At 39.6% G+C, this 26,626-nt stretch overlaps 1 pseudogene; it reads left to right on the top strand.

Moving 5' to 3' along the window:
* Positions 1-18,234: 18,234 nt before the first annotated feature.
* LOC100972786 (phosphoglycerate mutase 1-like) lies at positions 18,235-18,851 on the top strand (annotated as a pseudogene).
* The last annotated feature ends 7,775 nt before the right edge of the window (positions 18,852-26,626 follow it).

Here is a 26,626-nt window from a genome sequence, read left to right as displayed (position 1 = left end):
TGTCCATCTTACTGACCAATTGCTGAATATTCACTTTCCCCAGAACATGGAACCTCAGCACAGATTTTTCTCCATCCTGCCTTTAGTTCTGGGGAGGGCTAACAATAATACATGTAAAATTCTTAGCTCACTGTCTGAAACATAACAGATGCTAAAAGATGAGTGACAGTTATTGATTCTTACTGTTCATTTTCATGCCATAATCACCACTGAAACAGCACTTATAACGACAGTAAACATATACAGCATGTTTATAAAATGACACAACACTGCTAAGCATGTTCAAGGGGCTTAGCTTGTGACATAGATAGTACCTTAGGTTTCTCATTTCACATGTCAGAAAACTGAAGCTTTGAGAAGTTAAATAACTTATTCGAGTTCACACTGGAAGAGCTGGGATGGAAGCCAAGCGGTCTGCCTCCAAGCATGGACTCCACAGCATGGAATAAAATGAAGACTCCTATTATTAGCATGATGTCATTATGGTGAGGAAGGATAGAAAACATCAGTAAAGGAGCTTAGTGTGGAACTAATTTCTCTATAAAGCATGACATTCTCTATTTGCCTTTTTCTATTTATTGTTATCAGCACTTGCCATAAAGCTGTATTTTATCTTCAATGTATCTCCTTTTCTGTTGTCTATGATTAGGAATTTTCTTAGTTTTTAAGAGTCAGAACTCAGTTTTGGGAGATTGGGAATTAAATAAATGAGAAATGATTTACTAGGGTCACTTGCAATGGATCACCTTTCCATAGTCTTCAAAATCACTGGTCATGTCTACTAAGAATCAAATGCAGCCTATAGACTTTCATTGCGGCCTAGATTTAGCTCCTTCTCCCCTGCTGAACTCCTTTCAATTTCCCCACTTGAAGTCATTGGTCTCATCTCTTCAACCTGATTTTTTTTTCTGCTCAATCAGGTGCTGAATAGCTGTCTAGAAAGCCATTATCAGAGGCTTTCTCCCTCCTGCCAAGAAAAGCCTTCAATAGCAAAAAGTTCACATTGCTTCAGATTGCATGCATGCGTGACATCCATAAATTATATAGAAATAATTTGGAAACATGGCTGAGAGATGGTGCAGTGGTGATACAACACCTTTATGAAGACTATAACATGACCACCCAAGAAAGTTATTTATTCTTGTTACTACAACTACAAGATAATATTTTTTCTGGCTTTTACAAAGTGTATCAGATGACAGGAGAAAGCCTAAGTAAAATGCTGATAACAACTGTTACACTTTTTCTCTAGCATTTATTTACTAAATCATAGATGTTCAAAATAAAAAGGATCTTGAAGGCTCGATTTGCGCATCTCCTTGCCTTAAGCATTTGTCTCCCTTAAAATAATTCCACAACCTCTTTCATTTATCTATGTCAGTATTTATTACAGGGATTACTATCACTATTCATTAAGAAATGTCAGTCACTATTTTAAATATACTTTAAATAGTAAACACTGCATTTCCTTTCTACTCCAACCTATAAAAAACCAGAATCTGGGTATGTTTGGTTTTGTTACTGTGGACTTATCAGAAGATGATAGCATCTGTTTTTGTCCTGGAGCAAAAATTTAATACTACACTATCTGCAGGGCTTGACACCAATCGGAAAATTACTTTGGAGAAAATGTGAAGTAGGAGGAACATTTAGTTTTTTCTTCTTTATTTAGTTATTTTCTTCTTTTCTTCTTTATTTAGTTTATTCAGTTAGTTATTTTTTTCTTTATTTAGTTTTTTTCTTCATGCATTGATCAGAACATTCTTTTCATTATTATTATTATTGTTGTTTATTTATTTATTTTGAGATGGAGTCTCACTCTGTTGCTCAGGCTGGAGTGCAGTGGTGTGATCTCCGCTCACTGCAACCTCCACCTCCCAGGTTCAAGCAATTCTCCTGCCTCAGCCTCCCAAGTAGCTGGGATTACAGGCATGCGCCACTATGGCCAGCTAATTTTTGTGTTTTTAGTAGAGATGAGGCTTTGCCATGTTGGCCAGGCAAAGCCTCAAGCAATCCACCCGCCTCAGTCTCCCAAAGTTCTGGGATTACAGGTGTGAGCCACTGCCCCTGGACCCTTATTATTATTTTTAATTGGGGCAGTTGTAGCTGTTCTAGCCTGTTCTGGGTTCCTCCAATATTAAGGCTTTTGATGCCCATTACTGGCAGATGGTACTGTTTCTATCAAACTAATGAGCATCAGCTACTTGGGGATGCCTCTTTAAATTACTCCTTTGTACTTATTTCATGGAAGGTAGATCTAAAATGGGCTTTTTTTTTTTTAAGCACACCACCAGGTTTTATGTCTTACTAAATTGATTATATTATCTGACAACAAATGTAAAGTTAATTAAGCTGTGCTTAACATGATCCTATTCCCTTCATCTGTACAGTGAAAAGGCTGGCATAGAAGCTGTCTGAATCTATGAAATCAAAAAAGGATCAAAGTAGAGACACAAATTCCTCTGAACTTGAAATTGAAATGAGTGTGTTACCAGCATCTATTCATCTGCCTAAAACCAAGTAAATCATTTCAGAAGAAGTTTTCAGCAGTCTGTCAAAGTGACAAGAGTGGTGAGGTAGTAAAGTAGAAACGCATTGACAACTTTATTCCTATTGACTGGATTAATAATCTTCATGACTCAAAGTGATGAAATGCATCAGAAATAGAAGCAAAATGTTCACGTTTCAGTCCGTGAATAGGGCTTGAATCCCACAGGAGGAATTAAGAAAAAGAAGCGAACACTCGGAGGATAACATCGCAATATTATTTAGCCATTATTCTTTACAGTGTTAGGCCCCTTCCAGAGATGTTTGACTAATTTGTTGCTTGTCCACGTAGATGCATGAATACACTAAATAGTCATCAAATATGGGTCAAGTAGTGTGCTGGTTGTTTTACGTATATGTTCTCCTTTAATTTACCCAACAATATTGTGACATATCATCATTATTTTAAGAATGAGAAAACTTAAAGTTAATAGAGATTAAAAAATAATTTTCCAACTGTCTATAATGAGCAGGTAGTAAGATCAGAATTCAAATCTTCATCTGTCAAAACCAAAGCCCATATTCTAAATCACTTACAGTGAGTAAAAGGGGCTTCTTAAAACTTTATATGTAAGAATGTAATCTTAAATGAGAAAACAAACTAGGTTTTAAACTATGTGCTGTGACTTTTCTGACACAATGTGTTTATAATTTTTTTCCACTTGACAAAAAAAGAACCACACATTAGACTAATTGTGCTTAGGGTACAGAATATGAGCATGTTTTGACTTAAAATGTACAATAAATAATGAGCTAATAGTAAACACCCCAACCTGATCATAGAAAACTTTTGTTTTTAATTTCTCTTGGTAGTCAGTCTTTGTGAATGTGGATTTAAGCCACCAAATCCTTTACTATGTATTACTAAAACATAAGGCAAGGAGAAAGCATTCCCATTTCTGATGTAGCAGCCTCGGATAAAAGAGGCTAGTGAGAGGCCTTAATGTGAGTGTTCCATAATCTTTTGTGCCATGAATCCCTCTGTAGTCTGAAGAAGCTTTGGAACTCTTCTCAGAATGATGTTTTTAAATGCATAAAATAATATACATAGAATTCCCAAGGAAACTAATCGTATTGAAATGTAGTCATCAAGAGTTTATTTTAATGTAATACAGTGATATATGACCTTCTCTATTAATGTGTTAAGTAACAAGATCTGTGGTAGGTATAATAACTGTTTGCATTTGAAGTAGGGGTGAATGCAAAATGTATTGCAAGATCTGCAATAAGTGTAATGAGATATGAAAAAATATGTGATTTCTCTTGGTGAGAAAGTTGCATGTACTGCTAGTAACCATGTGACATGGTACCTACCTTCATATTTGGAGGTAATGAGAATTTTGTTCTTAGAGTTCAATAAAAATGAATATGTACTTTTTTCCTGCCCAAGTTCACCCAGGGGTTTAAAGGATTTTGTATTAGAACGTCTTTTCTAAAGAATAAGAGCTGGAGGATGGGGTGGTAACAGGGAGAAGGACCGTAGAAATTTGAGACCTGGTCAGAGACTGGGGCTACTGTGACGCATATTTTGCTTGTGCAATTGCTTTTGAAAGTTACTGTATTTTGGGGGAAAAGAATAAAAGGTGTTTAGAAGAAAATGCTTGACTACTTTGATATTTTAATATTTTCCCTATAACAACAAAAATATTAGGCCATTCTCCCTTTAAGTGCTTGATATGCACAATACCAAAACTGGTATTGTAAAACTGACAGAGATTTACAAGAAATTTTCTATCCCACTGGCCAAAAAATAATCCTAGCAATATGGTGTAACCGGTATAAAAGAAGAATAGATGAGTCAAAAATAAAAATAAATAAGTGAGTAAATAAGTGGGAGAGAGGGAAAAGCTCTGCATTACAAAAAATGCCAACTAATAACGTAGGAAAAAAGAATGATACAGTTAAAAAACCACCACCTTGCAATCAATGTAGTAATAATTGATTCATGCAAGAATCATCAGTGGATGAATAGAAAAGAAAATCTTTACTGTCTCATAAGTTACTTATCAATTACAAAGAGTTAAAGATAGTAACTTTATCATATTAAAATTTGAAGGATGCCACCATAGCCAACATCACCAATAATGGAACAAACTGATATGGTACACCTCGTAATGTGATACAATTAGGACTCATTGTAAAACATCAGAAAGATCCAAATTGAGGGGCATTTATACAAACAACTGGTCTTTACTTTTGTTTTTCTTCTTTCCCTCTTCCTTCCCTCTTTTTTCCACCCTCAATGTTGAATCCTAAGATGAGAGTTACTTTCTTCAAAGCAAATTAAAGGTAGTATGCCATTTCCATCTGACTCTTATTTTATACACTAAACAAGACTAGTATGATTTGAAACAAAGAAACTTCTTTGTATGAGAAACAGCGCTTGGAAATTTAAAAATGAAAGCTGAGATTTAAACATATAATAAACATCTGGACTATCTGCATCAAAAAGCTTCTGCTGCTGTATGAGTTTTCCATCACTAAAACAAATTACCAAAATTTGGTGGCTTAAAACAATCCAGGCATATTATTTTACAGTTCTGAAGGTCAGCTGTCCAACAGGGGTCTCACTGGGCTAAAATCAAGATGTTGTCAGTCATTTCTGGAGGCTGTGAGGGAGAATCAGTTTCCTTGCCTTATCAAGCTTCTAGAGACCATCCTATGGCTCATGACCCCTTTCCTCCAACTTCAAAGTCAGCCAGAGTCTCTTCTCAGGTTGTCATTGCTCTTGTTCTCCCTATTCTGTCTCCTTCTTCCACACTGAAGAACACTTGGGATGCTATTGGGCCCACCTAAGTAATCCAGTATAATCCCTCTATTTTAAGGTCAGTGGATTAGCAAATTCAATTCCATCCATAACCTTCCATTTTAAAGCATACTACCGGCAATATTGGAGGGTGTTGCCTCTAGAAATATAATAGAATCCAAACAATTAGGAGTGGTCACTAGGAGACTAAGCCTGGATGCCTCTTCAGTGGATGCCTCTCCTGTGGAGCTCCTTGGATTTCATTAATCACACAATGAAGTAAGACATTGAAATGAGATCCATTGAATGGAATATCACAACAGGTCTTGCTGCCAACTTTGAATGTTTTCACCAACTGTAGTTATTTTGCCCAATTGGAATGTCAACTCTTTTAACATCCCCCATTGGAATTCTATGTATCCTTCCAGGCTCAACACTGGTCCCTTTTTATCATAAAACCTTTTTTAGTATTTTAACCCCAAGAGGTTCTCCCTTTTCCAAACTCCTATCAGATGTATGGTACATATTTTATAATTTTGTTTCCAATTAGATACTGCATTCTGTTGCTTACTATTGTCTCATCATCATTGTCATCATCATTGCTCTCATTTACTGAGCCCTCACGATGGGTCAGTTTCTGCACTCAGTGTCTGATGAGAATTATCTGACTTAATTCTCATAAATGGCTCTCAGGGTAGTTATCATTATCTTTAACTTGCAGAAGATGAAATGTAGACTCAGAAGATAAAATCTGGGGCCCAAGTTCACACAGCCAGAAAGTGGAGAAATACATATTATTTGAACCCAAATTCGTCTGACATGAGTTTAGTGCTTCAGATGATAGTTGCTTTATTCTTAAATTATAAGCTCCTCCACGATGGGAATCCCTTATAATTTTTCTGAAACTCCCACAGCACCTGGGACAGACTTAGCTATACTGCAGGAGCCCCATAATAGCACTGAATTTGACACAAATGTGAACTTGAAGCAGAAGGGTGCTATATGCAATGTAAGTTGCCCCAGCTTTGGTTCATTGCATGAGTGAAACATTTGCACAGCAAGTTGAGGAATCTGTTTCAAAAGGTTTTTTTCTGTGCCTGTAATGATGCCCAGTAGGTTAGGAAAATTTTGGGAATTCCCTTCACTGGTTTTGGAAAGATGACTATGGTAACTTGGGTCAGCGAGTCATCTAGCTGAGACGGTGTAGCCAGGAGAATACCAATGCCTCCAACCATAGCATTTACATTGTTTCAACACCCAACCAGTTGCCACTAAAATAATTCCAAATAATTCCACTCAAAGGAGTGGTCGTGGTTATGTCCAAATCTCTGTGGGCCTGCTCCCTGCTCTCAGCCAGCCCTTTGGGGAAACTGAAGTGCTACTTCACAGAGCCCCGCCCTGGTATGAAATTCCAGAGCACTTACACTTGTGTTTAATGATAATAATTAAGGTTTATAAGAGCTCTTCAGTGCAGACAGATGATGTATTTTATTACTGATGCACTAGCATATCATTTCTTACACCAGAACATCTCCTAGTGTAAAGTATTCCAAATCTGTGCCTTGTGCAGAAGTGCACGGATGTACCCAAACATAATATTTTTCATACCCTCAGGTGCTTTGTGTTCAGCAGTTTCTGGCGGACAGATTAAAAAGCCCTCCTGGAATCTGTGTGAACTGCAGAGGAGGAGCTGACTCATGGGGCTGTCCCCTAGGTACTACTGCTTTAGGTGAATCGGACCAGCTAAGGCTTGGAAAAGCAGATAATGTGATGTGATATGGGGAAGAGGGAAGTAGCCCTTGACCAAAAGCAGGCCCTTGGGCCAAGATAAGTCTTGCAGAAATCCCCACACAACAAGGGGAGGCACCTGGGAATATTTCCTGGCCCTGCATATACATCCTGCTTTGTTTCTAAACACGGTTCCTGGCACAGAATAGGTGTTTGCAGGTTGGATAAAGATGACTTTCAGCTCACTGGCATTGAATTCTCATTTAGACTGAGCCTTAGCTGGGGCCAGAATTAAGCAGGATTATAAACTTCACAAAACCTTTGGAATAGTTCTTATTAAACCCTAGACTTTGCCCCGACTACTTTGTTCTCATCCAGCTCCTCATCCAACTCTCTAGGACTTGATGCAGTTCTCTCACGTGGCAGAATCCACCACTTTGGCCTCCAGACTGCTGTCTCCCAGAGCCCTCCCTGGGTGATACTTGTTGCGTTTTCCCATGTCCCATGTCCTCTGCAACCTGCTCTAGCTAGACCACCAGGCTGACATCAGAGCTCCCCAACCCACATGCCTCTGCACAGCATTACAAACATGAAGGGTGATCTGAAATGGTCATCTCTCGGCTTTAGGGACAGGCAGGGCCCAGAATATGAAAGCCATTCTTTCCTATATCCCCATCCCATTCAGCTTCTAGCCACACACAGCTTGGTCGATTGGGCCCAGTAAGTCATATAACTAATATCATTTTCTGAGTGCTATGAGTGAAAATATTTCAAAGACCCTGGTAATTGCTGTCAATATCATCAAGGAATGCAAATGGCTATCCACAGTGGTTTTTAATCACTGGTGTGCATCAAATTTACTGAATGATTTTTTTTTTAAATGTGATGATGCCTTTTCTCTTGCACCTGAAATTCTGATTTAGCTAATGTGGGAACTGAGAAATGGATTTGAACGAACTCTCCAAGCAATGTTTATGCACACTGTGTTTGTCAAGATAGACTAGGCATTTGTAGCAAATAATATTCAAATCTGGAGGGTTTATATCTTGCTCATGGTGCATGTGTTTCCAACAATATTCTGTATCTGTACTGGATGAGGGGTGGAGGGAATCACTCAAAGTATGCAGATGGCCTGGGGCTCCATCATCTTACGACACTTTCCTCCAGCAAGTGCCTGCAGACCTGGCAAAGGCAAGGGGAGAAAGAACTGGAGATTTGTAGTTGGAGTTTTAATTGACTAGAACTGGTCACATGGCCCTGCTCAGGGGCCAGGGCTGAGATCTGTGGGAGCAGATGGAGATTCAGTGCGCAATGCCTCCAGAAACACCACTGGCAGGGCATTTACTTTCCCCAGCAAGAGAATCTCGTTCTGATAGGGGCTCCTGGAGACAATTCCATAACTCCAAATGCCAACTTCTTGATCAAGAGGAGTAATGGAGGGCTAAGGGGGGGATACAAAATGGAGAGTGCCTTTCTGGGTCATTCAAACTGTATCACTTGGTATCTTCCACTGCTCAAGGCTGAATATGCCCACCTGCACAAATGATATGTAAACATTAAAACATTTATAGTGTTTTAGTTGGTAGTTATTTAAAAGAATAATTTTATATTATTAATAAAACATATTAAATTTATTTAAAAATTTATTTAAGATGTATACAATTTATTTAAAATAAAATTAAAATCCAATCAGAAACTTACTATTTAACGAACCAATTGGACCATCTAGTCCAGGGGTTGGCAAAGTTTTTCTCTAAAGGTCCAGATCATAAGTATTTTGGTCATTAACAAAAAACAACCATGGATGATATATAAATAATTAAGTATGGTTGTGTCTTCATAACATTTTATTAAGGGACACTGAAATTTGAATTTTATACAGTTTTCCTATGTCATGAAATATTAATCTTTTGATTTTTTTCAACCATTTAAAATGTGAAAGTCATTCTTACCTTGCAGGGATACTAAAACAGGCACCAGGCTGACTTTGACCCTTTAGTCTGCTGAGCCCTCATCTTGTCAAATCCCCTCCTAATACAGATGAAGAAACTGAGGTTCATGGAAGTGAACTGACTTTTTCAAAACCACAGAGAAAGTAAGAAGGGTAGAGTCCTTCTAGGATTTTCCCCACTATTCCTCACTGTATTTCTTCTCCAAGCATGAATATGAGCTAAGAGAAAGAGATGTTTCCTCTATGGAACCTAGACATATTAGGAAATGAGGTGTGAGGAGTAAGAGGAGAGTCCGGGCTGAGATGGAGGTTACAGTATAGGCAGCCAGCATACCACCCTCCTCGCTTAAATCAGGAAGAATTAGATAACCTGGATAGACCAATAACAAGCAGTGAGATTGAAATGGTAATTTTAAAATTACCAAAAAAAAAAAAAAAAAAAAGTCCAGGACTAGACGGATTCACAGCATTCAAAGAAGAATTTGTACCAAACTTTTTACGCTATTTCCACAAGATAGAGGAAGAGGGAATCCTCCCTAATTCATTCTATGAAGCCAGCATCATCCTAATACCAAAACCAGGAAAGGACATAAAAAAAAAAAAAAAGAGAACTGCAGACTGATATCCCTAATGAACATAGATGCGAAAATCCTTAACAGAATACTAGCTAACTGAATCCAACAACATATCAAAAAGATAATCCACCATGACCACGTGGGTTTTACACCAGGGATGCAGGGATGGTTTAACATACGCAAGTCAATAAATGTGATACACCACATAAATAGAATTAAAAACAAAAATTATGGCCAGGTGCGGTGGCTCACGCCTATAATCCCAGCACTTTGGGAGGCCGATACAGGCGGATCACGAGATCAGGAGATCGAGACCATCTTGGGTAACACGGTGAAACCCCGTCTCTACTAAAAATACAAAAAATTAGCCAGGCACGGCGGCAGGCACCTGTAGTCCCAGCTACTCGGGAGGCTGAGGCAGGAGAATGGCGTGAACCCGGGAGGCGGAGCTTGCAGTGAGCCGAGATCGTGCCACTGCACTCCAGCCTGGGCGACAGAGCAAGACTCCATCTCAAATAAATAAATAAATAAAAGTAAATAAATAAATTACCCTGATCATCTCAATAGATGAAGAAAAAGCATTCAACAAAATCCAGCATCCCCTTATGATTAAAACTCTCAGCAAAATTGGCATTCAAGGGACATACCTCGATGTAATAAAAGCTATCTATGACAAACCCAGAGTCAACATAATACTGAATGGCGAAAAGTTGAAAGCATTCCCTCTGAGAACTGGAACAAGACAAGGATGCCCACTCTCACCACTCTTCTTCAACGTAGTACTGGAAGTCCCAGCCAGAGCAATAGAACAAGAGAAAGAAATAAAGAGCATCCAGATTGGTAAACAGGAAGTGAAACTGTCACCGTTTGCTGATGATATGATCGTTTACCTCGAAAACACTAAAGACTCCTCCAGAAAGCTCCTAGAACTGATAAGAGAATTCAGCAAAGTTTCCGGATACAAGATTAATGTACACAAATCAGTAGCTCTTTTATATGTCAACAGTGACTAAGCGATGAATCAAATCAAGAACTCAGCCCCTTTTACGTTAGCTGCAAAAAAAAAAAAAAAAAAAAAAAAGAAATATACTTACCCAAGGAGGCGAAAGACCTCTACAAGAAAACTACAAAACACTGCTGAAAGAAATCATAGACGACACAAACAAATGGAAACACATCCCATGCTCATGGATGAGTAGAATCAATATTGTGAAAATGACCATACTGCCAAAAGCAGTCTGCAAATTCAATGCAATCCCATCAAAATACCACCATCATTCTTCACAGAATTAGAAAAAAAATTCTAAAATTTATATGGAACCAAAAAAGAGCCTGCATAGCCAAAGCAAGACTAAGCAAAAAGAACAAATCTGGAGGCATCATACTACCTGACTTCAAACTATACTATAAGGCCATAGTCACCAAAACAGCATGGTACTTGTATAAAAATAGGCACATAGACCAGTGAAACAGAATAGAAAACCCAGAAATAAGCCCAAATACTTACAGCCAACTGATCTTTGACAAAGCAAACAAAAACATAAAGTGGGAAAAGGACACCCTTTTCAACAAATGGTGCTGGGATAATTGGCTAGCCACATGTAGGAGAATAAAACTGGATCCACACCTCTCACCTTATACAAAAATCAACTCAAGATGGATTAAGCACTTAAATCTAAGACCTAAAACTATAAAAATCTAGAAGATAACATTAGGATAACCCTTCTAGACATTGGCTTAGGAAAGGATTTCATGACCAAAAACCCAAAAGCAAATGCAATAAAAAACACATAAATGGCTGGGACTTAGTTAAACTAAAGAGCTTTTGCATGGCAAAAGGAACCGTCAGCAGAGTAAACAGACAACCCACAGAGTGGGAGAAAATCTTCACAATCTATACATCTGACAGAGGACTAATATTCAGAATCTACAATGAACTTAAACAAGTCAGTAAGAAAAAGGCAAATAATACCATCAAAAAGTGGGCTAATAATATGAATAGACAATTCTCAAAAGAAGATATACAAATGGCCAACAAACATATGAAAAAATGCTCAATATCACTAATGATCAGGGAAATGCAAATCAAAACCACAATGTGGTACCACCTTACTCCTACAAGAATGGCCATAATCAAAAAATAAAAAACTAGATGTTGGCATGGATGCGGTGATCAGGGAACACTTCTATACTGCTGGTGGGAATGTAAACTAGTACAGCCACTATGGAAAATGGTGCAGAAATTCTTTGAAAAACTAAAAGTGGAACTACCATTTGATCCAGCAATCCCGCTACTGGGTATCTACCCAGAGGAAAAGAAGTCATATGAAAAGGATACTTGCACACGCATGTTTATAGCAGCACAATTTGTAATTGCAAAATTGTGGAACCAACCCAAATACCCATATGGAACCAAAAAAGATTATCCACCATCAATCAATGAGTGGATAAAGAAACTGTGAGATATATATATATGATGGAATACTACTCAGCAATAAAAATGAATGAATTAATAGCATTTGCAGCGACCTAGATGAGATTGGAGGCTATTATTCTAAGTGAAGTAACTCAGGAATGGAAAACCAAACAATATATATTCTCACTGATACGTAGGAGCTAAGATATGAGGGTGCAAAGGCATAAAAATGATACAATGGACTTTGGGGACTTGGGGGGAAGTGTGGGAGGAGGGCGAGTGATAAAAGACTACAAATATAGTGCAGTGTATACTGCTCAGGTGATGAGTGTACCAAAATCTCACAAATCACCACTAAAGAGCTTACTTATATAACCAAACACCACCTGTACCCCAATAACCTATGGAAAAATAGAAAAATTAAAAAAAATTTAAAGTGTCACGTGGCTATTCTATTACCTGCACTAGTGAATTAAAGGTTTTTTTTTTAATTTGGGAATTAAGAACCCTAACATACTGGAAAACTATAACTTTCAAATTTGGAAGAGATATTAGAAGTTATCAAACCTAATTTCCAGATGAGAAGAACTAGTTCCTAAATGGATTTTAATCAAGACAGAGCTACAGCTAAAACCCAACCCAATTAAGGTCAGTGGTCTTTCTGCTACATTTCCTCCCATTATCCTTGAGACTTTCCTGGCATGGTTTATAAGGTCTCAATAAAGGACATTCATTATCTTTCACTTTTGAGAAAACAGTACTTTTCTGCATAGCAAAGTCATCTACTCAGCTTGTGTAGTTCTCCACATCCTTATGGAGCTGTTTCTAACGCACTTAGAGGGTCTGATAATGCAGCAAGAGATGCCTGGTATCCATTGCCCAGCAGTAGCTAACATAATTCCTGGCAGTAGTAGGTTCTCAATAAGTGGTTGACAATAGATAGAATATGTAAATTTATGTGAGCTCCATGAACTATTTTCATGCATATTCATTAGGATAAGTTTGTCTGAACTAGCAAACTGAACTAAAGTTTCCATGGTAATCTTTTTTGCACTTACCAGCTATAACTTATTGGGGGATTTTGTTTTTAATCCTTCAACAACTCTCCAAAGTTTAATATGCTATAATCTCTTTTGGGATCCAGGCTGTTTTATTTGTCTCTTCAGATCTAGAACAGAACCTGGTACTTAATATATCCAAATTGAATGAATGAACTGTCCTTCATCTTCCCCTCTCCATCTTCCACATCCTTGCCTTTCCTTTCTTCTCCACACACTTCCAGGGGCCCTCATTTGCTCCTTGTAGAGCTTGTACATGTCACAAAGCTGAGGACTCCCACAGTGTTTGTACATATATACAGGGCCCTGCATGCCACATGATAATTCAGACAGAGGACACGGAATCTGTGTCAGTGCAGCTAGCACTAGTGCTGCGTTCAAAATGAGTCCTTGTAATTCTGCCCATAGCAAAAAGTGATGCAGCTGATATCAGCTGTGGCTATGAGATCCTATGTTTGCCGCCCCTCTGTTCTCCCTCCTCCTCATCAGCCTCCTTTTCATTTTATTCCTATGTCACTGCTGGTGCATGCATGCGTCATTGGCAACCTCTCGCTGTGGCTGGAACATCGCTTCATCTATGAATAGATTTTAACAGCCTCCTTCAAGCTTCCTCTCAGGGCTGAGTTGACTCAGCCACGCTGGGAGTAGGGAATGCTTTGACTGACAGCTAGCTTTACCATCCTAAGGTGCCATGGTGTGGATATAAAAAGAGAGGTGCAAGAGGACCTAAGGATGTGGCTTAAAGGAAGCCCTCCTGAAAAAATAAATCCATCATGGCAAACTAAGAGAAGTAAAAAAGGAAGACAGGCAGTAGCTGGAGAGCTATAGTAGGTTGTTATGGATGAAGTGATAGTTTGGGATATGAAATTAGTGATTTAAAAAAAAGACATCTCTCAGATTTGGCTTTGATCTAAAGATTAAAAAGAAATTGCTTCTCTTGAGAAAGGATATTTAAGGAGCCAATTTGCAAGTAGCCAAGCTGGAGGAAAGAGGATTTCCAGAAGGCAAATCCAGGTCATCTGTTTAGAATTGATGGGTGCTTATTGTCTCTCACACTGAATTCACAGCTACTGCCTTTAATTAGTAACAGGAACACAGTCATAGCAGCCGCCAGCTGCAAAACCTGCCTCTGTGGGCTTTCAGATACAAGAGGGACCATTTCTGGCTCAGGCAGACACAGCTGCTTCACGCACCCGGAATGTGTGGGAAAAACCCGGCTTGAGCCTTATGTAGGATAAAACAAGCCAAAGAGGTTTTTCCAGATAGAGGTAACCTCATGGCTGCTTATTAATAGGACAATGGATTCACCCTATAGAAATGTTTGGTGGTGTCTGCTTAATTGTTCTCAGGCAGTTATTACTGCAATTAGGGACCTGTGACATTGCAAAACCTCGTCTAGACTAGTACATATTAAAAAGAACCTGTTTGTGATTGCTTTTTGTTGGAGAGAGCAGATAAACAGTTTGCCTTGGAGTCTCACACATGTGTGTACTCAGTCTCTCTCTCTCTCTCTCTGAACTACAGCTTTTGTGGCTTTTCATGCAAGTGAAGTATTTTGAGGGGCACAACCAGCATGCAAATACATGCTTCCTTCAACTCACTCACCCTTAACTCCAACATGCAACATCTGTCTTAGCTGATATTCCTGTAAGCAATGACTATTAAGATTTCGGTTTTTATTTTTTTAATCTGGAGGCTTTGACATTACCTGGAAACAAGCTACAATGAGAGGAGCAGCTTCAGAAAGAGAAGGGAAGACACTCATTCCCAAAATACCACGACCTCCAGGAAACTTTATAATTAGAGCTTCAAGCCTCTTGAAATCCCCTCTGCCTCAGATTCTATGAATCCGCACTGCCGGAGTATTCTTCTATCACTCACAGCAAGCCTTCTTTTTCTCTTCATCATCATCTACAACCAGGTGTATCCTTAATGCCTCCATCTTTCCAAAGTCAGTGTTAGGTGGAGAATTACAATTCACCTCCTTTACCCCATGCTGAATTTTTTCTTCTTTGAGAGAATACAGCATTTTACCTCTCTGCCATTCATTTGTGTCCTTAACTAAGTGAATCCTTGGGTTGTTACTTAACAGTGTGATCGGTGTACATTATCTTCTCAATGACATGCTAAGTCCTTGGGCACAGTGTCATAATCAGGAGTGTCTGGCAGCAACAACAGATTCTGATACAGGAGGCCTTTAAGAAATATTGGTAGTTTGAGAATGCTTTTTAATTTTTTATTTAGCAGTTTTTGATTTATGAAAAATTGAGCAGAAAGTACAGAGTTCCCATATACTCCACCCCAACTCACCAGTCCGCTCCTCCCGGCTTCCCCTATTACTGACATCTTGCATTAGTGAGGTATGTTTGTTGCATTTGATAAGCCTATATTGATGCATTATTATTAAGTCCATATTTTATGTTGTTTTCACCTTTGCTGGGGTACATTCTATGGGTTTTGAAAACATGTAATATCATGTATCCACCATCACAGTATCATACAGAATAGTTTCACTGCTCCAGATCCCCAGAGCTCCACCTGTTTATGTCCCCCAACACACACACATATACACCAAACCACTGGCAACTACTTATAGTTTTATTGTATCTATAGTTTTGTTTTTCCCAGAATGTCATATGGTTAGAATCACATAGTATGTAGACTTTTCAGATTGGCTTCTTTCACTTAGCAATGTTCATTTAAGCTTCTCCCATGTCTTTGTGGCTTGACAACTCATCTCTTTTTATTGCTGAATAATATTCCATTGTCTGGATTACTACAGTTTATCTATTCACCTATTAGAGGACATTTTGGTTGCTTCCTTATTTTGGCAATTATGAATAAAGCTACTATAAACATCCATATGCAAGTTTTTGTGTGGACATAAGTTTTCAACTCATTTGGATAGATACCAAAAAGTGCAACTGCTGGATCATATGGTATGTTCAGTTTTTTAAGAAACTACCAAACTGTCTTCCAAAGTGGCTATACCATTTTGCATTCCCAACAGCAGTGAGTGAGAATTCCAGTTGCTTTGATGATTTCTTGAGCCTGGGTTTTGGTAAGTGGAAAATATAAAGAAGATACATTTGTGGGGTGGGATTAATTCAGAGCCATACACCCCTACCCTTGGACTGTCCTGCAGTAAACAGTGAAGGGTGGTGGACAGTGAGTGGATATAGAAAAAGCAAACCTTGGTGATATCTCCACCCTGCTACTTCTCAGCTATGTGGTCAAAATAAGTTACTTAGTCAATCTGAGCTTGGTTTTCTCTTATTTAAAAATGGAGACAATAGTACTAACTTCCTCAGACTCTAGTAACTACTACATAAGATAATGCACTAGCATAATCTTGAACACATAATGGATACTCAATAAGGGTGTTTCCATTTGAACAATAGGAACTAAGCTAATTTTCACCAGAATTTTTGTGATAATATGATAACCTGCATCCACTCTCTCTACTCCAGGATCCTTTATTATTATTGTAAAGTCCTGTGACTAAAACAAGAAAATGACCTCAGAATTCTTAATGAGAGCAGAATTTCCTAGTTGCTATTTCCACCTGGTGAAAAATTAAGAAACTAGAAATGTCACCCAGACTCCTTGACTTATGAGAATCTCAGACTCTTGAACACAGGGCTGCAGACTTCCAAGGGCTCTCCCTAGCCGGCCACATCTTGGCAGATAAGACCACCCATGGGAGTGGACCAGTGCAAGTTGTCCCCTTTGATTCTTTTCCACTAGAGTCTCGCTGACCCTGTACCTTTCCTTTGAGAAAAATTATTAGCAGCATTTTGCAACCATGGCTGAACTGCAGCCTTGAGAGGTCAAAAACTGCAATCAATCCTGTGACATTTTCACCCATATTCCTATAATTACCATGGGAGATGTCACTGTCCAGTGAGACTCTTATGCAATGCTCATGTGGTAGACCATATTTTTTATACTTTCCATTGCTTTTGCTGTTTACATGAGGGCAGGTATGTGTGTGTGTTGCCCGCAGCCTAATTGATTTTAAACCATTTAAAAAATTTGGTGGCTCACGCCTGTAATTCCAGCATTTTGGGAGGCTGAGGTGGGCAGATTACGAGGTCAAGAGATTGAGAGCTTCCTGGCCAACATGGTGAAACCCCGTATCTACTAAAAATACAAAAATTAGCTGCGCATGGTGGCACGCGCCTGTAGTCCCAGCTACTTGGGAGGCTGAGGCAGGAGAATCGGTTGAACCTGGGAGGTGGGGATTCCAGTGAGCTGAGATCATGCCACTGCACTCCAGCCTGGTGACAGAGTAAGACTGTCTCAAAAAAAAATTTTTTTTTAAATATATTTCAGATCCTGCTTCTCCGGCCCTGAGCTACTAGTCACCATTGGTCTACCAGTTGAATGTAAAGGGTAAAAGATTTAAAGCACACAAACAGTCTTTGGCTCTCAGCCTCAGCGGCTAGCCTCATAAGATTATCTTGACCTGTTGATTTTCACTTAAGGACCAGATGAAGAAAAGTAAATCTAATAATTGTGTTTCATTGTGTAAGTAAGCTGGGTTTCTATACTGGTCATTAAAATGTATAGGAACAGTCTTTCCGTTATTGTTTAGCTACTACCATATGCATAGCATTGTACTTAGTGGGAAATGCTGAGGAAAGACCAGGAGGAATTAAGACTCAAGATTAAAAAGTCATGATTTCTCCACTTTCAAGGATTTATTCCCATGAATAATTATGGTTCAGTGACTAAAGGGGAAACATGTTGATGGGCCCCTGTTAGCAAATAATTATTGACGTATTCCAGCCCAGCCCTTCCTTAGTCTGTACAAAGATGTAGTGTTATGATTGACAGAGAACCCTACAACAGGTGAGCTACAGAGGTGAAGTTACTTCAGAAATACTTTCAGTAGCAGGAGAATGTAAGCTTTGACATTTTAAAAATTCTGTATTGCGTCTACAAAGGCCAGTAAGTAGAAATTATACTTCAGGCTATAGAGTGTGAAAGGAAGACTGGTCACATTTCAGCAGGAATCTGCAAGGATCCTGTTACTAAATTAGTTACTGGGAGAATTATATTTTGGAAGCAAAACTCCAACATTGCTACAAGACGAAAGAAGCTTCTTTGATATGAGAGGAGATGGTTTTGTGTTGTTTAAAGGAAACACAGGGCTCTGGAATCTCTGTGAGCCCTGGTCAGTGCCACATCCCCACCCCACCGCCAAGGCCATGTATAAGCTGGTGTTGACCTGGCAGGATGAGAGTGTCTGGAACCCCCCTTCTGTGGCTGGTAGCATGCCAACCTTGAGCCCGGCAAGCCATGAGCAGGCATAGCATGGCAGGAAGGTGCTGTGAGATGTTGGCTACGAGTTCGATATCTTCTTCACCTCAGTGCAAAAGAAAGTGACCTGGACCCTCTGGGCAGTGCTAGATGCCATTGGCCAGAGGTGGCTGCTTGTAGTGAGGACTTGGCACTTCAGTGAGCTGCACTATGGTGGTCTGACCAACCCAATAAACACAAACTGCTGCCAAGCATGCTGAGGCTCAGGTAAAGATCTGGAGGTGCTCCTATGCTGTTCTACCACCTCTGAAGGAGCCTGACCATCCCTTCTACAGCAGTGTCAGTAAGGACTGCAGGTATGCAGATCCCACTGAAGATCAGCTACCCACCTGTGAGTCTGAAGGACACTACTGCCAGAGCTCTGCCCTTTTGGAATGAAGAAATAGTTCCCCAGATCAAGGAGGGGAAACAAGTACTGACTGCAGCCCATGGCAGCAGCCCTGGGGAACTTTCATTTGGGGAGGTATCTCCCAGTCAGAAGTCACGGGGATCAGGACCCACTTGAGGTAGTCTGTCCCTTAGCAAAGCTAAAGTGCTCTGCTGGGAGATCCTCTGCTCTCTTCAGAGCTGGCAAGCAGGAATGTTTAAGTCCACTGAAGCTGCACCCACAGCCACCCCTTCCCCCAGGTGCTCCGTCCCAGGGAGATGGGAGTTTTATCTATAAGCCCCTGACTGGGGCTGCTGCCTTTTTTTCAGAGATGCCCAGAGAGGAGGAATCTAGAGAGGCAGTCTGACTACAGTGGCTTTGCTGGCTGCGGTGGGCCCCACCCAGTTTGAACTTCCCAGTGGTGGCTTTGTTTACACTGTGAGGGGAAAACCGCCTACTCAAGCCTCAGTAATGGCGGACACCCCTCCCCCTGCACCAAGCTGAAGCATCCCAGGTCGACTTCAGACTGCTGTGCTGGCAGAGAGAATTTCGAGCCAGTGGATCTTAGCTTGCTGGGCTCCGTGGGGTGGGATCTGCTGAGCTAGACCACTTGGCTCCCTGGCTTCAGCCCCTTTTCCAGGGGAGTGAATGGTTCTGTCTCGCTGGTGTTCCAGGTGCCACCGTGGTATGAAAAAATCTCCTGCATCTAGTTCCATGTCTGCCCAAATGGCTGCCTAGTTTTGTGCTTGAAACCCAGGGCCCTGGTGGTGTAGGCATCCAAGGGAATCTCCTGGTCTGCGGGCTGTGAAGACCGTGGGAAAAGCATAGTATCTGGGCCGGAGTGCACCGTTCCTCACAGCGCAGTCCCTCATGGCTTCCCTTGGCTAGAGGAGGGAGTTCCCCAACCCCTTAAGCTTCCTGGGTGAGACAATGCCCCACCCTGCTTGGCTTGCCCTCCATGGGCTGCACCCACTGTGTAACCAGTCCCAATGAGATGAGCTGGGTACCTCAGTTGGAAATGCAGAAATCACCCACCGTCTGCGTTGATCTCTCTGGGAGCTGCAGACCAGAGCTGTTCCTATTCAGCCATCTTGCCAGCCACCCCTTTTCTGTGTTTTAAAACATAAAATTGTAATGTTATTTCCAGGGCTTGTGTTTGGCCTGTGCCTACTCATATAGCTGCATGTCAAAATATTGAAATAGTTTCACAGAGATTGGATCACTGTTGCTGCCTCCAGTTCCCCTAATGCCCTCTCAGAACCTTAGCTGGCCCAGATATCTTCTGGATCCTCCCCTCACCAACCTCCCCATTACAGTTTGCAAAAATGATCACATCACTTCCTTCTCTATCTCCACATCCCTTTGCAATATGACTTGTGGTTTTTTTTCTATCAAGAGGCAGAGTGTCTTTGTTCAGCCCCTGAATTTGGGCTGACCTTGAGACATGACTTGGTGAGTAGAACGCATATAAATTAGTTATTCAAATAATAAGCCTAATCCTAAACAAGCCTTGTGCTCTCTCTAGAAAACACACTCCACAATCGTAAGAACAAGCCCATGATACCCTGCTGGGGCATGAGAAACCAAGTGGAACAGAGATGAACCATCCCAACTGAGGCTGCCTCAGACCAGACTGAACTGGCAGCTGACCAAAGATATAGGAGTAAGCCCAGCTAAGATCAGGAGAACCAGCTGAACCTAGCATAAATTTCTGATTCTCAGATTTATGAGCTAACTAGATGGTTATTGTTTTAAGCCTCTGGGTTTAGGGATAGTTTCTTATGTAGACATATTTGTTATACATTTGTAATATTGCACATACTTTATAATATTATGTACACAGAAATAAATAATATCCCAACAATCCGGCATTTAAAAGGGTATCAACTGGCTTAACTGAGGTCCTCCAGAAACCTGCTCCCATGCTAAATCTCCATTTTGATTGGTAGATCCCATGATGCAACAATAATTGTATTAGGACGAGAGCATGAGCTTTTTATTTATTTATGTTTTTTTTTTTTTGAGACAGAGTCTCACTCTCACCCAGGCAGGAGTACAGTGGCACAAACACAGCTCACTGGAGCCTCAGTCTCCTGGGCTCCAGGGATCCTCTTGCCTTAGCCTCCCAAGTAGCTAGAATTACAGGCATGCACAACCACATCTGGCTAATTTAATTTTTTTTAATTTTGTTTTTTTTTTTTTGCTAGAGATGTGTTCTTCCTATATTTTCCAAGCTGGTCTGAAACTCCTGGGCTCAACCAATCCTCCTGCCTCGGCCTCCCAATGCCAGCTTACAGCCATGAGCCACGGTGCCCAGTGGAGAGTGCGAACTTTTACATTTTTAAAATTCTATATTGAGTTTGAGTTTGTGAGTCTGGTAAGTAGAAATTACACTTTAGGCTGTACAGTATAGAAAGATTTGTCACATTTCACCAGATGTCTGAAAGGATCCTGGTACTGAAACAATCCTAGGTATGTAAGTAAAGTATATTATTATTAATACTTGTATGCCTAGCTGTCATAATTAATTTGTTAATTGTAATTAGAAATAATTTGATGATATTTTAGAAAAATTTCTTAAAAGTTTAATTTACTAATTAAAATTTATTTTTAGTAATCACTGTTCTCTCACCAAAGTTAAACAGAAAGAAAAGCTTTCTACTCAAGTTAAATTTCTTTCTAGGCAAAACTGAGTAAAAAAAGAAGACAAATAACGTAAATTCAAAAATGGATAAAAACCAATGAGCTAAAAATTTCAGTTCATAAAAAAACCTCCACATGGATGTTTATAGCAGCTTTATTCTTAATTGCCAAAAGATGGAACCAAATAAGGTGTTTTTCAATCGTGAATAAAAAAATACACTGTGGTATATCCAGATAGTGGCATATTGTTCAGCACTAAAAAGAAATGAGCTATCAAGCCATGAAAGACATGGAGGAAACTTAAATGCTTATTACTAAGTGAAATAAGCCAGTCTGTAATGGCTATATACTATATAATTCCAACTATATAACATCGTGGAAGAGGCAAAACTATGGAGACAATAAAAAGATCAATGATTTCCAGGAATTTAGGGGAATGGGAGATCAATAAGTGGAGCATTAGAGATTTTATGGCAGTGAGACTATTCTATATAATACTATAATGATAAATACATGTTGTTATACATTTGGCAAAACCCACAGAACAGGAGTGAACCCTAATGTAAACTATAGATTTTGACTGACAATAATATAACAAGATTGGTTCATCAGTTGTAACAAACAAACCACACTAGTGTGAGATGTTGTTGGCAGCGGGGGCTGTCTGTGGGGTGGGGGCAGGTGAGTGGTATATGGGAAATTTGTACTTTATATTTAATTTGCCATGAGCCTAAAACTCCTCCAAAATATAAAGTACCTGTCTTTAAAAATTTGATAAAAGACTTGAACATATTCTTTATAATGACTGATCAATGAGAACATGAAAAAAACTTCAACTTTATTAACTTTTTCGAAATGCAAACCCAAAATACAATGAAATACCACCATGCAGCCTCTAAAATGGCCAACATTAAAAAGACCGTCAATACTCAGTGTTGGCAAGGATGTGGAGCATCTAGACCCTTCACACATTACTAGTGTAAAATGACACAGCCACTGTTTCTTGTAAAGTTAAAACATGTGCATACTCAGCAATTCCACTCTTTAGTACTTACCCACGAGAATTGAAAACATATGTTAATAAAAAGATGTGTGTACCAGTGTTCACACCAGAACCCACAAACTGGAAACAGTCCAAAAGTAGGTACACCAACTGGCAAGTGCATAAACACATTTTAGTATGTTCTTACCATAAATTCTGTTAAGCAATAAAGTAAAATGAACTACTGATATAGGCTGTGACATGGATGAATCTCACAGTCATTATGCTGAGCAAAAGAAGCCATACACACAGTAAAGACGGTGTGATTGCATTTAGATGAAATTCTATAACAGGCAAAACTAACCGATAGTCATGAAAACATGTCAGTGGTCATTTGCAGGTGGATGGGAAGGAGAGGAGAGAGATTGAATGCACAGAGGCAGTGGGGAGCTTTCTGGGAAAATGCCAATGTTCTGTATTTGGAATGGGCTAGTGATTATACAGAAGTACATTTGTCAAATATAAGACACCTACCTGTACCATTAAAATGTGCGATATAGTGTATGTAAATTCTACCTCGATAAATAAGCAGATTTTTAAAAATATTCTTCTGAAGTCAGATTTTAATTCCAGAGACAGAAAAACGTATCCCATGTGCATGGTAGACATTGCTCATCAATTATGATGTACCTTTCAGCTTTCCAGGCATGCAAACACAGTGCTCCAGGCAGCCACCATGGGCCATTAGGATTAGCCCAGTCCTTGAAACCTCTTTGCCATTCTAGGCTAAGGCCATCCTAGGCTATACCTACCAGATATGCCTATGCCCCAGAACAGGAAGCGTGGCTGGCTTCATAAATGTACAACATATGTGGTCACACAAAGCCCTCACGCTTGCTATGGCCTCATGTCTGGTTTAATGTTCTACTATCATGGTCTTGAAATTCTTAATAGATTTCTAATAAAGGTCCCCTCATTTTCGTGTTTCACTGGGTCTTGCAAATTACATAGCCTGGCAGCAAGCCTCTGAATCATAAAGCCCCTGAAACTGGTTCAACTTTAGTTTTTAGTCTTTAATTATGATCTTTGTATTTTTATATACAAAAATAAAATTAATTCCTTAATGCTTTTCTTTCTCAATATCTGGTACTCTTTCTCAGGTCAAAGCAAAATACACTGAAGTATCTTTATTAATTAGGATAGATAGTATGTTCTCTTTTGAGTCAAAAAGCAGTAACTGCTAATTTAAATGGGTTTGATTTCCAAAAATCCTTAATTTTTTGTTTTTCCACGGGGCATCTTATAAAAAGGCCAGGCTCTTTAACTACCTAGGAGTTTGGAAACACAGGATGGGACATTTGGATGGTGGATGACTCAGTTTGTATTCTTTCTATTTGAGTCCTATTCTTTTCATATCTTTAACACCTGTAGCAGGATAAAATAAAATAATTTTTGTACTGTTATCATGTGTTGAGTTGTGTTTCCCCAAAAGACATTGAAGTCCTAACTCCTAGTACCTGTGAAAGTGACTTTATTTGGAAATAATGTCTTTGCAGATGATCACGTTAAAATGAGATCACTGGATAGTCCTAATCCAATATGGCTGGTATACTTACATAAAGGAGAAATTTGGACATACAGAGAGATTGATGCAGAGGGAAGAAAGTGTGAGAGCACAGGGAGAACGCCATCTACAAGCCAAGGAAAACCTGAGACTACCAGAAATTAGAAGAGATCCATGGAACAGATTCTTCCTCAGAGCTTGCACAAAGAACCAAAGATGCCAACACCTTGACCTCAGACTTTCATCCTCCAGAACCGCAAGACAATCAATTTCTGTTGTTGAAGCCACTCAGTTTGTGGTACTTTGTATGGCAGCTCAGCAAACTAATATAGCCATTGAAATTGAAGGGCAGAAATGTATTATAACAAATTCTAAGATAAATTATGGGGCTTTTGTTTTCTTCTCCATTGCTCACCCTTCTACACATAATGTCTTTGTTTCCTCATTACGCCCGTAGTGAATTTTCCTTGGGTTACCATGAAGGTCCAGGAGGTAATTTGATGTGATAACTGTCAGAATGTGGTCCACTTACTGCCTTCATTAAAGTCACGAAGAATGATTGTTTAAAATGCAGGTTTCTGAGTCTGAGAGCACAAGTACAAAATTAGATTATTTGGGAAAGGATAGCCCAGGAATCTGCATCTTTTAAAAGTTCTCCAGGTGATTCTGAAGTAATTAAAGTTTGGAAATCACTGAAGGAATCTTTGGCTGGTTGGCTAGTGCCACAGTAGGAAATAATTCACAGATAGTGACAACCTGTGCCTTCTCCTGGGTGTATTTCTATGCTGGAATTAAACGGGAAAGATATCCCTTTCCCATGAAAAAGCTACTTGGTACATTCTTTGTTATCAGAAACAACAGAGGAATTCCTAAAACGAGAACCTTCCTATAAGCCTATTCCTAAACCCTGATATTTCCCAGAAGAAAGAAAAGTGATCAAATAGTTGAACTGTTAATTACGGTAATTTTTTTTTTTTTTTTTTTTTTTTTTGAGACGGAGTCTCGCTCAGTCTCACAGGCTGGAGTGCAGTGGCAAGATCTCGGCTCACTGCAAGTTCAACCTCTTGGGTTCACACCATTCTCCTGCCTCAGCTTCCCGAGTAGCTGGGACCACAGGCACCCGCCACCACGCTCAGCTAATTTTTTTGTATTTTTAGTAGAGACAGGGTTTCACTGTGTTAGCCAGCATGGTCTTGATCTCCTGACCTCGTGATCCGCCCGCCTCATGCTCCCACAGTGCTGGAATTACAGGCATGAGCCACCGCGCCTGGCCTAATTATGGTAATTTTTAACTTACCCTTTACTACAGAAAACCAGGTTAACACAAAGAGGTTGTTAGCTAGACTTGCCTTCTTAAAATTACTTTAGGGCAGAAAACTACTATGCATCATCAAAAGTTGACTTCTTGCTGCTCCAAAGCTCAGTAGGACCTGCCTTGGATAGGCTAGAAAATTCAAGGCTTCGAACCATTCTTTCTGTTTACCTCTTGGTAGAGTGCTCTTATGTAGTGCATTAAGTTCATAATGTATAGGAAAAATTACTGTACCTTAAAAGATGGGGAACCAAATCCAAGACAGAATGAGGCATGTGTAGAAAGGATCAGGCTGCGAAGTCACAAAAGCTTTGTTTGGGCCAAATTTGGAAGTCCCTAGGCAAACCTGGAATTCCCCTAAGTTTCTACTGGGAAGTGGCTTAAACTCCGACATGACTTTGATCTTATTTATAAGACAAATGGTGATGCTGGAATTCCACTCTAGGTCTATCTCCTCAGTTAAAAGTGCAGAAAATAGCATTTCTTTCTTTTTCTTTATTTCTTCTAAAACAAAAACAAAAACAAAAATGGGATACATGTGCAGAACGTGCAGGTTTGTTCCATAGGTATACGTGTACCATGGTGGTTTGCTGCACCTATTGACCTGTCCTCTAATTTCCTTCCCCTCAGTTCCCATCTCCCTCAGACCCTGGTGTGTGTTTTTCCCCTCTCTGTGTCCATGTGTTCTCATTGTTCAACTCCCACTTATGAGTGAGAACATGCAGTATTTGGTTTTCTGTTCCTGTGTTTGTTTGCTAAGGATGATGGCTTCCAGTTTCATCCATTTCCCTGCAAAGGACACGATCTCATTCCTTTTTATGGCTGCACAGTATTCCATGGTGTATATGTGCCATGTTTTCTTTATCCAGTCTATCATTGATGGGCATTTGGGTTTGTTCCATGTCTTTGCTATTGTAAATAGTGTTGCAATAAACATATGTGTGCATGTGTCTTTACAGTAGAATGATTTATATTCCTTTGGGTATATATCCAGTAATGGGATTGCTGGGTCAAATGGTATTTCTGGTTCTAGATCCTTAAGGAATCCCCATTCTGTCTTCCACAATGGTTGAACTAATTTACATTCTCACCAATAGCGTAAAAGCATTCCTGTTTCTCCACAGCCTCACCAGTATCTGTCGTTTCCTGACTTTTTAGTAATCACCATTTTGACTGGCTTGAGATCTACCCAAAGAAAATAGCATTTCTAGGAACTTATTTGTCTTGCTGAGATCAGCTACCACCATCTTTGGAGTCTGGTGCATTGGTGTACTTGTTTTCAGGTTTAAACCTCGGGTTACTTGCCTGAGGAAAGGGAGTTTTAGGGTCTCTGGCTGAGAGATATTTATTAACATGTGACATAAAATTTTAGTTGGGCATTCCAAGGAAAATGGATCTTTTGTTGAGAACAC

This window comes from Pan paniscus, chromosome 4, assembly GCF_029289425.2.
Source record: "Pan paniscus chromosome 4, NHGRI_mPanPan1-v2.0_pri, whole genome shotgun sequence".
NCBI lineage: Eukaryota > Metazoa > Chordata > Mammalia > Primates > Hominidae > Pan > Pan paniscus.
The sequence above is the reverse complement of the archived record's forward strand: the minus strand, read 5'-3'. Positions and strand labels throughout refer to the sequence as shown.